Raw genomic sequence first — 11,300 nt, 5'->3', positions numbered from 1 at the left:
TGAATCTAGTCATCCAAAAACATCATTGATACGTTTGTTTTGTCCATATAACCAAAATGGCCGTGTAATTGGAGAAAAACACATGGAACAGAAATGGCGGCCTCTAAATGTAAACAGCCACATAAAGGCTATGCCGTAGGCTTGACTTTGAACTACAAGGCATCGGCCTCCCACCTAGGGCATGCTTGTTGAGCTCGCTCTAAGCCGATGCTGCAAAAAGTCAATGATAATTTGTTCAAAGAAACTCCACAGAACAAGAAGTATACCTGTGCTTAGCGTTTCTGCAAAAGAGCCACGGTGATTCCGTTAAGAGCGATATAAAATGGTTTGAATCCCACTACAGCATCTACAGGCCTGAAAAAAGTTAAATTTGCCCAAAGCATCAGCCTCTGATGCTGCAGAATGTGACGTCAAGTACTGTGTGGGTAGCACCCTTGAACTCATACTAAAGGTGAGAGGGCTCATCCGGGATTTGAACCCAGTACCTCTCACACCCGAAGCGAGAATCATACCCCTAGACCAACGAGCCTGACTGGTGAAGGTTCGGGCTACTTGCGTACCCTTGTACAGTCACCGAACGCTGGCCTCTAACAGAATGAGAAGGCACTAGTTTTAACAGAAAGCGTTTGTCGTTAGGGAGCCGTACTCCCTGGCAGGCAGCGATTCTGAGTACGTTCTGTGAAGGAAATAAACGCTTGTCATCTGGCTGAATCTGTGCTAAGTTGTAGTACAGATGAACACAAGCAGCAGTAAGGATTTCAAAACCACAACAGTTTGGCTCAGTGCTGCAAAGGAAGGAGCCAACTGGCTGCTCGTTCTGAAATCGCTGGGCTCGTCCGGGATTTGAACCCGGGACCTCTCGCACCCAAAGCGAGAATCATACCCCTAGACCAACAAGCCTGTCTGACAAAAATTGTGGCTACTTGCGTACACTTGTAGAGTCACTGAACGCTGGCCTCTTACAGAATGGGCAGGCACTAGTTTTAATAAAAAGCGTTTGTCGTTAGGGAGCCGTACTCCCTGGCAGGCAGCGATTCTGAGTACGTTCTGTGCAAGGAAATAAGCGCTTGTCATCTGGCTGAATCTTGGGTATGTTGTAGTACAGATGAACACAAGCAGCAGTAAGAGTTTCAAAAACACGACAGTTTTGAGTTTGGCTCAGTGCTGCAAAAGGAAGGAGCCAACCGGCTGCTCCAGCTGCTTGTTCTGAAACCGACGGGCTCGTCCGGGATTTGAACCCGGGACCTCTCGCACCCAAAGCGAGAATCATACCCCTAGACCAACGAGCCTCTTCGACAGTAAGTCTTTCGGGAGGGCGCCAGAAATTCAGTGAAGCCCATCTCAAAGGCGGAACACGACCTGGCGTCGAGATACGAAAGTGAACTTGTTTGAGCGTTAGAAACCACTTGAAGGCATATTCCAGAGCAAAGGCAAAGCTTGCCGGACAAGGCCCAGTGGCCTAATGGATAAGGCATCAGCCTCCGGAGCTGGAGATTGTGGGTTCAAGTCCCACCTGGGTCGGCATTAATGGGCTAAAGTTGGATGTTCAACAAGTTCAAGCATGGTTTGTTCAAAGCAACAATGACCGCAAGATCTGAATTAGCATAGAACCGACAAAGCCTGGTGGGTTTTTGTGTGCATCATTCTGGCCTGCCCGTGCATGTGCCCTTTCAGGCTGAAATGACACAAAGCACTGTGCGCAAGAGGCCCCTTCTTGCTTTTGCACTGGACCTACGACGAAGGCTTTGCGTATGAAAGCAGAGAGGCAGACTCCACACACAAAACAGGTGGGAAAGAGTCATGAACTATAAATGAATCTAGTCATCCAAAAACATCATTGATACGTTTGTTTTGTCCATATAACCAAAATGGCCGTGTAATTGGAGAAAAACACATGGAACAGAAATGGCGGCCTCTAAATGTAAACAGCCACATAAAGGCTATGCCGTAGGCTTGACTTTGAACTACAAGGCATCGGCCTCCCACCTAGGGCATGCTTGTTGAGCTCGCTCTAAGCCGATGCTGCAAAAAGTCAATGATAATTTGTTCAAAGAAACTCCACAGAACAACAAGTATACCTGTGCTTAGCGTTTCTGCAAAAGAGCCACGGTGATTCCGTTAAGAGCGATATAAAATGGTTTGAATCCCACTACAGCATCTACAGGCCTGAAAAAAGTTAAATTTGGCCAAAGCATCAGCCTCTGATGCTGCAGAATGTGACGTCAAGTACTGTGTGGGTAGCACCCTTGAACTCATACTAAAGGTGAGAGGGCTCGTCCGGGATTTGAACCCGGGACCTCTCGCACCCGAAGCGAGAATCATACCCCTAGACCAACGAGCCTGACTGGTGAAGGTTCGGGCTACTTGCGTACCCTTGTACAGTCACCGAACGCTGGCCTCTAACAGAATGAGAAGGCACTAGTTTTAACAGAAAGCGTTTGTCGTTAGGGAGCCGTACTCCCTGGCAGGCAGCGATTCTGAGTACGTTCTGTGAAGGAAATAAACGCTTGTCATCTGGCTGAATCTGTGCTAAGTTGTAGTACAGATGAACACAAGCAGCAGTAAGGATTTCAAAACCACAACAGTTTGGCTCAGTGCTGCAAAGGAAGGAGCCAACTGGCTGCTCGTTCTGAAATCGCTGGGCTCGTCCGGGATTTGAACCCGGGACCTCTCGCACCCAAAGCGAGAATCATACCCCTAGACCAACAAGCCTGTCTGACAAAAAATGTGGCTACTTGCGTACACTTGTAGAGTCACTGAATGCTGGCCTCTTACAGAATGGGCAGGCACTAGTTTTAATAAAAAGCGTTTGTCGTTAGGGAGCCGTACTCCCTGGCAGGCAGCGATTCTGAGTACGTTCTGTGCAAGGAAATAAGCGCTTGTCATCTGGCTGAATCTTGGGTATGTTGTAGTACAGATGAACACAAGCAGCAGTAAGAGTTTCAAAAACACGACAGTTTTGAGTTTGGCTCAGTGCTGCAAAAGGAAGGAGCCAACCGGCTGCTCCAGCTGCTTGTTCTGATTTCAGAACGAGCAGCCAGTTGGCTCCTTCCTTTGCAGCACTGAGCCAAACTGTTGTGGTTTTGAAATCCTTACTGCTGCTTGTGTTCATCTGTACTACAACTTAGCACAGATTCAGCCAGATGACAAGCGTTTATTTCCTTCACAGAACGTACTCAGAATCGCTGCAGGCTCGTTGGTCTAGGGGTATGATTCTCGCTTCGGGTGCGAGAGGTCCCGGGTTCAAATCCCGGACGAGCCCTCTCACCTTTAGTATGAGTTCAAGTGTGCTACCCACACAGTACTTGACGTCACATTCTGCAGCATCAGAGGCTGATGCTTTGGCCAAATTTAACTTTTTTCAGGCCTGTAGATGCTGTAGTGGGATTCAAACCATTTTATATCGCTCTTAACGGAATCACCGTGGCTCTTTTGCAGAAACGCTAAGCACAGGTATACTTGTTGTTCTGTGGAGTTTCTTTGAACAAATTATCATTGACTTTTTGCAGCATCGGCTTAGAGCGAGCTCAACAAGCATGCCCTAGGTGGGAGGCCGATGCTTTGTAGTTCAAAGTCAAGCCTACGGCATAGCCTTTATGTGGCTGTTTACATTTAGAGGCCGCCATTTCTGTTCCATGTGTTTTTCTCCAATTACACGGCCATTTTGGTTATATGGACAAAACAAACGTATCAATGATGTTTTTGGATGACTAGATTCATTTATAGTTCATGACTCTTTCCCACCTGTTTTGTGTGTGGAGTCTGCCTCTCTGCTTTCATACGCAAAGCCTTCGTCGTAGGTCCAGTGCAAAAGCAAGAAGGGGCCTCTTGCGCACAGTGCTTTGTGTCATTTCAGCCTGAAAGGGCACATGCACGGGCAGGCCAGAATGATGCACACAAAAACCCACCAGGCTTTGTCGGTTCTATGCTAATTCAGATCTTGCGGTCATTGTTGCTTTGAACAAACCATGCTTGAACTTGTCGAACATCCAACTTTAGCCCATTAATGCCGACCCAGGTGGGACTTGAACCCACAATCTCCAGCTCCGGAGGCTGATGCCTTATCCATTAGGCCACTGGGCCTTGTCCGGCAAGCTTTGCCTTTGCTCTGGAATATGCCTTCAAGTGGTTTCTAACGCTCAAACAAGTTCACTTTCGTATCTCGACGCCAGGTCGTGTTCCGCCTTTGAGATGGGCTTCACTGAATTTCTGGCGCCCTCCCGAAAGACTTACTGTCGAAGAGGCTCGTTGGTCTAGGGGTATGATTCTCGCTTTGGGTGCGAGAGGTCCCGGGTTCAAATCCCGGACGAGCCCGTCGGTTTCAGAACAAGCAGCCGGAGCAGCCAGCCGGAGTCTGCCTCTCTGCTTTCATACGCAAAGCCTTCGTCGTAGGTCCAGTGCAAAAGCAAGAAGGGGCCTCTTGCGCACAGTGCTTTGTGTCATTTCAGCCTGAAAGGGCACATGCACGGGCAGGCCAGAATGATGCACACAAAAACCCACCACGCTTTGTCGGTTTCTATGCTAATTCAGATCTTGCGGTCATTGTTGCTTTGAACAAACCATGCTTGAACTTGTCGAACATCCAACTTTAGCCCATTAATGCCGACCCAGGTGGGACTTGAACCCACAATCTCCAGCTCCGGAGGCTGATGCCTTATCCATTAGGCCACTGGGCCTTGTCCGGCAAGCTTTGCCTTTGCTCTGGAATATGCCTTCAAGTGGTTTCTAACGCTCAAACAAGTTCACTTTCGTATCTCGACGCCAGGTCGTGTTCCGCCTTTGAGATGGGCTTCACTGAATTTCTGGCGCCCTCCCGAAAGACTTACTGTCGAAGAGGCTCGTTGGTCTAGGGGTATGATTCTCGCTTTGGGTGCGAGAGGTCCCGGGTTCAAATCCCGGACGAGCCCGTCGGTTTCAGAACAAGCAGCTGGAGCAGCCGGTTGGCTCCTTCCTTTTGCAGCACTGAGCCAAACTCAAAACTGTCGTGTTTTTGAAACTCTTACTGCTGCTTGTGTTCATCTGTACTACAACATACCCAAGATTCAGCCAGATGACAAGCGCTTATTTCCTTGCACAGAACGTACTCAGAATCGCTGCCTGCCAGGGAGTACGGCTCCCTAACGACAAACGCTTTTTATTAAAACTAGTGCCTGCCCATTCTGTAAGAGGCCAGCGTTCAGTGACTCTACAAGTGTACGCAAGTAGCCACATTTTTTGTCAGTCAGGCTCGTTGGTCTAGGGGTATGATTCTCGCTTTGGGTGCGAGAGGTCCCGGGTTCAAATCCCGGACGAGCCCAGCGATTTCAGAACGAGCAGCCAGTTGGCTCCTTCCTTTGCAGCACTGAGCCAAACTGTTGTGGTTTTGAAATCCTTACTGCTGCTTGTGTTCATCTGTACTACAACTTAGCACAGATTCAGCCAGATGACAAGCGTTTATTTCCTTCACAGAACGTACTCAGAATCGCTGCCTGCCAGGGAGTACGGCTCCCTAACGACAAACGCTTTCTGTTAAAACTAGTGCCTTCTCATTCTGTTAGAGGCCAGCGTTCGGTGACTGTACAAGGGTACGCAAGTAGCCCGAACCTTCACCAGTCAGGCTCGTTGGTCTAGGGGTATGATTCTCGCTTCGGGTGCGAGAGGTCCCGGGTTCAAATCCCGGACGAGCCCTCTCACCTTTAGTATGAGTTCAAGGGTGCTACCCACACAGTACTTGACGTCACATTCTGCAGCATCAGAGGCTGATGCTTTGGCCAAATTGAACTTTTTTCAGGCCTGTAGATGCTGTAGTGGGATTCAAACCATTTTATATCGCTCTTAACGGAATCACCGTGGCTCTTTTGCAGAAACGCTAAGCACAGGTATACTTGTTGTTCTGTGGAGTTTCTTTGAACAAATTATCATTGACTTTTTGCAGCATCGGCTTAGAGCGAGCTCAACAAGCATGCCCTAGGTGGGAGGCCGATGCCTTGTAGTTCAAAGTCAAGCCTACGGCATAGCCTTTATGTGGCTGTTTACATTTAGAGGCCGCCATTTCTGTTCCATGTGTTTTTCTCCAATTACACGGCCATTTTGGTTATATGGACAAAACAAACGTATCAATGATGTTTTTGGATGACTAGATTCATTTATAGTTCATGACTCTTTCCCACCTGTTTTGTGTGTGGAGTCTGCCTCTCTGCTTTCATACGCAAAGCCTTCGTCGTAGGTCCAGTGCAAAAGCAAGAAGGGGCCTCTTGCGCACAGTGCTTTGTGTCATTTCAGCCTGAAAGGGCACATGCACGGGCAGGCCAGAATGATGCACACAAAAACCCACCAGGCTTTGTCGGTTCTATGCTAATTCAGATCTTGCGGTCATTGTTGCTTTGAACAAACCATGCTTGAACTTGTCGAACATCCAACTTTAGCCCATTAATGCCGACCCAGGTGGGACTTGAACCCACAATCTCCAGCTCCGGAGGCTGATGCCTTATCCATTAGGCCACTGGGCCTTGTCCGGCAAGCTTTGCCTTTGCTCTGGAATATGCCTTCAAGTGGTTTCTAACGCTCAAACAAGTTCACTTTCGTATCTCGACGCCAGGTCGTGTTCCGCCTTTGAGATGGGCTTCACTGAATTTCTGGCGCCCTCCCGAAAGACTTACTGTCGAAGAGGCTCGTTGGTCTAGGGGTATGATTCTCGCTTTGGGTGCGAGAGGTCCCGGGTTCAAATCCCGGACGAGCCCGTCGGTTTCAGAACAAGCAGCTGGAGCAGCCGGTTGGCTCCTTCCTTTTGCAGCACTGAGCCAAACTCAAAACTGTCGTGTTTTTGAAACTCTTACTGCTGCTTGTGTTCATCTGTACTACAACATACCCAAGATTCAGCCAGATGACAAGCGCTTATTTCCTTGCACAGAACGTACTCAGAATCGCTGCCTGCCAGGGAGTACGGCTCCCTAACGACAAACGCTTTTTATTAAAACTAGTGCCTGCCCATTCTGTAAGAGGCCAGCGTTCAGTGACTCTACAAGTGTACGCAAGTAGCCACATTTTTTGTCAGACAGGCTTGTTGGTCTAGGGGTATGATTCTCGCTTTGGGTGCGAGAGGTCCCGGGTTCAAATCCCGGACGAGCCCAGCGATTTCAGAACGAGCAGCCAGTTGGCTCCTTCCTTTGCAGCACTGAGCCAAACTGTTGTGGTTTTGAAATCCTTACTGCTGCTTGTGTTCATCTGTACTACAACTTAGCACAGATTCAGCCAGATGACAAGCGTTTATTTCCTTCACAGAACGTACTCAGAATCGCTGCCTGCCAGGGAGTACGGCTCCCTAACGACAAACGCTTTCTGTTAAAACTAGTGCCTTCTCATTCTGTTAGAGGCCAGCGTTCGGTGACTGTACAAGGGTACGCAAGTAGCCCGAACCTTCACCAGTCAGGCTCGTTGGTCTAGGGGTATGATTCTCGCTTCGGGTGCGAGAGGTCCCGGGTTCAAATCCCGGACGAGCCCTCTCACCTTTAGTATGAGTTCAAGGGTGCTACCCACACAGTACTTGACGTCACATTCTGCAGCATCAGAGGCTGATGCTTTGGCCAAATTGAACTTTTTTCAGGCCTGTAGATGCTGTAGTGGGATTCAAACCATTTTATATCGCTCTTAACGGAATCACCGTGGCTCTTTTGCAGAAACGCTAAGCACAGGTATACTTGTTGTTCTGTGGAGTTTCTTTGAACAAATTATCATTGACTTTTTGCAGCATCGGCTTAGAGCGAGCTCAACAAGCATGCCCTAGGTGGGAGGCCGATGCCTTGTAGTTCAAAGTCAAGCCTACGGCATAGCCTTTATGTGGCTGTTTACATTTAGAGGCCGCCATTTCTGTTCCATGTGTTTTTCTCCAATTACACGGCCATTTTGGTTATATGGACAAAACAAACGTATCAATGATGTTTTTGGATGACTAGATTCATTTATAGTTCATGACTCTTTCCCACCTGTTTTGTGTGTGGAGTCTGCCTCTCTGCTTTCATACGCAAAGCCTTCGTCGTAGGTCCAGTGCAAAAGCAAGAAGGGGCCTCTTGCGCACAGTGCTTTGTGTCATTTCAGCCTGAAAGGGCACATGCACGGGCAGGCCAGAATGATGCACACAAAAACCCACCACGCTTTGTCGGTTTCTATGCTAATTCAGATCTTGCGGTCATTGTTGCTTTGAACAAACCATGCTTGAACTTGTCGAACATCCAACTTTAGCCCATTAATGCCGACCCAGGTGGGACTTGAACCCACAATCTCCAGCTCCGGAGGCTGATGCCTTATCCATTAGGCCACTGGGCCTTGTCCGGCAAGCTTTGCCTTTGCTCTGGAATATGCCTTCAAGTGGTTTCTAACGCTCAAACAAGTTCACTTTCGTATCTCGACGCCAGGTCGTGTTCCGCCTTTGAGATGGGCTTCACTGAATTTCTGGCGCCCTCCCGAAAGACTTACTGTCGAAGAGGCTCGTTGGTCTAGGGGTATGATTCTCGCTTTGGGTGCGAGAGGTCCCGGGTTCAAATCCCGGACGAGCCCGTCGGTTTCAGAACAAGCAGCTGGAGCAGCCGGTTGGCTCCTTCCTTTTGCAGCACTGAGCCAAACTCAAAACTGTCGTGTTTTTGAAACTCTTACTGCTGCTTGTGTTCATCTGTACTACAACATACCCAAGATTCAGCCAGATGACAAGCGCTTATTTCCTTGCACAGAACGTACTCAGAATCGCTGCCTGCCAGGGAGTATGGCTCCCTAACGACAAACGCTTTTTATTAAAACTAGTGCCTGCCCATTCTGTAAGAGGCCAGCGTTCAGTGACTCTACAAGTGTACGCAAGTAGCCACATTTTTTGTCAGACAAGCTCGTTGGTCTAGGGGTATGATTCTCGCTTTGGGTGCGAGAGGTCCCGGGTTCAAATCCCGGACGAGCCCAGCGATTTCAGAACGAGCAGCCAGTTGGCTCCTTCCTTTGCAGCACTGAGCCAAACTGTTGTGGTTTTGAAATCCTTACTGCTGCTTGTGTTCATCTGTACTACAACTTAGCACAGATTCAGCCAGATGACAAGCGTTTATTTCCTTCACAGAACGTACTCAGAATCGCTGCCTGCCAGGGAGTACGGCTCCCTAACGACAAACGCTTTCTGTTAAAACTAGTGCCTTCTCATTCTGTTAGAGGCCAGCGTTCGGTGACTGTACAAGGGTACGCAAGTAGCCCGAACCTTCACCAGTCAGGCTCGTTGGTCTAGGGGTATGATTCTCGCTTCGGGTGCGAGAGGTCCCGGGTTCAAATCCCGGACGAGCCCTCTCACCTTTAGTATGAGTTCAAGGGTGCTACCCACACAGTACTTGACGTCACATTCTGCAGCATCAGAGGCTGATGCTTTGGCCAAATTTAACTTTTTTCAGGCCTGTAGATGCTGTAGTGGGATTCAAACCATTTTATATCGCTCTTAACGGAATCACCGTGGCTCTTTTGCAGAAACGCTAAGCACAGGTATACTTCTTGTTCTGTGGAGTTTCTTTGAACAAATTATCATTGACTTTTTGCAGCATCGGCTTAGAGCGAGCTCAACAAGCATGCCCTAGGTGGGAGGCCGATGCCTTGTAGTTCAAAGTCAAGCCTACGGCATAGCCTTTATGTGGCTGTTTACATTTAGAGGCCGCCATTTCTGTTCCATGTGTTTTTCTCCAATTACACGGCCATTTTGGTTATATGGACAAAACAAACGTATCAATGATGTTTTTGGATGACTAGATTCATTTATAGTTCATGACTCTTTCCCACCTGTTTTGTGTGTGGAGTCTGCCTCTCTGCTTTCATACGCAAAGCCTTCGTCGTAGGTCCAGTGCAAAAGCAAGAAGGGGCCTCTTGCGCACAGTGCTTTGTGTCATTTCAGCCTGAAAGGGCACATGCACGGGCAGGCCAGAATGATGCACACAAAAACCCACCAGGCTTTGTCGGTTCTATGCTAATTCAGATCTTGCGGTCATTGTTGCTTTGAACAAACCATGCTTGAACTTGTCGAACATCCAACTTTAGCCCATTAATGCCGACCCAGGTGGGACTTGAACCCACAATCTCCAGCTCCGGAGGCTGATGCCTTATCCATTAGGCCACTGGGCCTTGTCCGGCAAGCTTTGCCTTTGCTCTGGAATATGCCTTCAAGTGGTTTCTAACGCTCAAACAAGTTCACTTTCGTATCTCGACGCCAGGTCGTGTTCCGCCTTTGAGATGGGCTTCACTGAATTTCTGGCGCCCTCCCGAAAGACTTACTGTCGAAGAGGCTCGTTGGTCTAGGGGTATGATTCTCGCTTTGGGTGCGAGAGGTCCCGGGTTCAAATCCCGGACGAGCCCGTCGGTTTCAGAACAAGCAGCTGGAGCAGCCGGTTGGCTCCTTCCTTTTGCAGCACTGAGCCAAACTCAAAACTGTCGTGTTTTTGAAACTCTTACTGCTGCTTGTGTTCATCTGTACTACAACATACCCAAGATTCAGCCAGATGACAAGCGCTTATTTCCTTGCACAGAACGTACTCAGAATCGCTGCCTGCCAGGGAGTACGGCTCCCTAACGACAAACGCTTTTTATTAAAACTAGTGCCTGCCCATTCTGTAAGAGGCCAGCGTTCAGTGACTCTACAAGTGTACGCAAGTAGCCACATTTTTTGTCAGACAAGCTCGTTGGTCTAGGGGTATGATTCTCGCTTTGGGTGCGAGAGGTCCCGGGTTCAAATCCCGGACGAGCCCAGCGATTTCAGAACGAGCAGCCAGTTGGCTCCTTCCTTTGCAGCACTGAGCCAAACTGTTGTGGTTTTGAAATCCTTACTGCTGCTTGTGTTCATCTGTACTACAACTTAGCACAGATTCAGCCAGATGACAAGCGTTTATTTCCTTCACAGAACGTACTCAGAATCGCTGCCTGCCAGGGAGTACGGCTCCCTAACGACAAACGCTTTCTGTTAAAACTAGTGCCTTCTCATTCTGTTAGAGGCCAGCGTTCGGTGACTGTACAAGGGTACGCAAGTAGCCCGAACCTTCACCAGTCAGGCTCGTTGGTCTAGGGGTATGATTCTCGCTTCGGGTGCGAGAGGTCCCGGGTTCAAATCCCGGACGAGCCCTCTCACCTTTAGTATGAGTTCAAGGGTGCTACCCACACAGTACTTGACGTCACATTCTGCAGCATCAGAGGCTGATGCTTTGGCCAAATTGAACTTTTTTCAGGCCTGTAGATGCTGTAGTGGGATTCAAACCATTTTATATCGCTCTTAACGGAATCACCGTGGCTCTTTTGCAGAAACGCTAAGCACAGGTATA

Source organism: Leuciscus leuciscus, assembly GCF_965113295.1.
Source record: "Leuciscus leuciscus genome assembly, chromosome: 6".
Taxonomy (NCBI): domain Eukaryota; kingdom Metazoa; phylum Chordata; class Actinopteri; order Cypriniformes; family Leuciscidae; genus Leuciscus; species Leuciscus leuciscus.
This window is presented reverse-complemented; position numbering follows the sequence as displayed.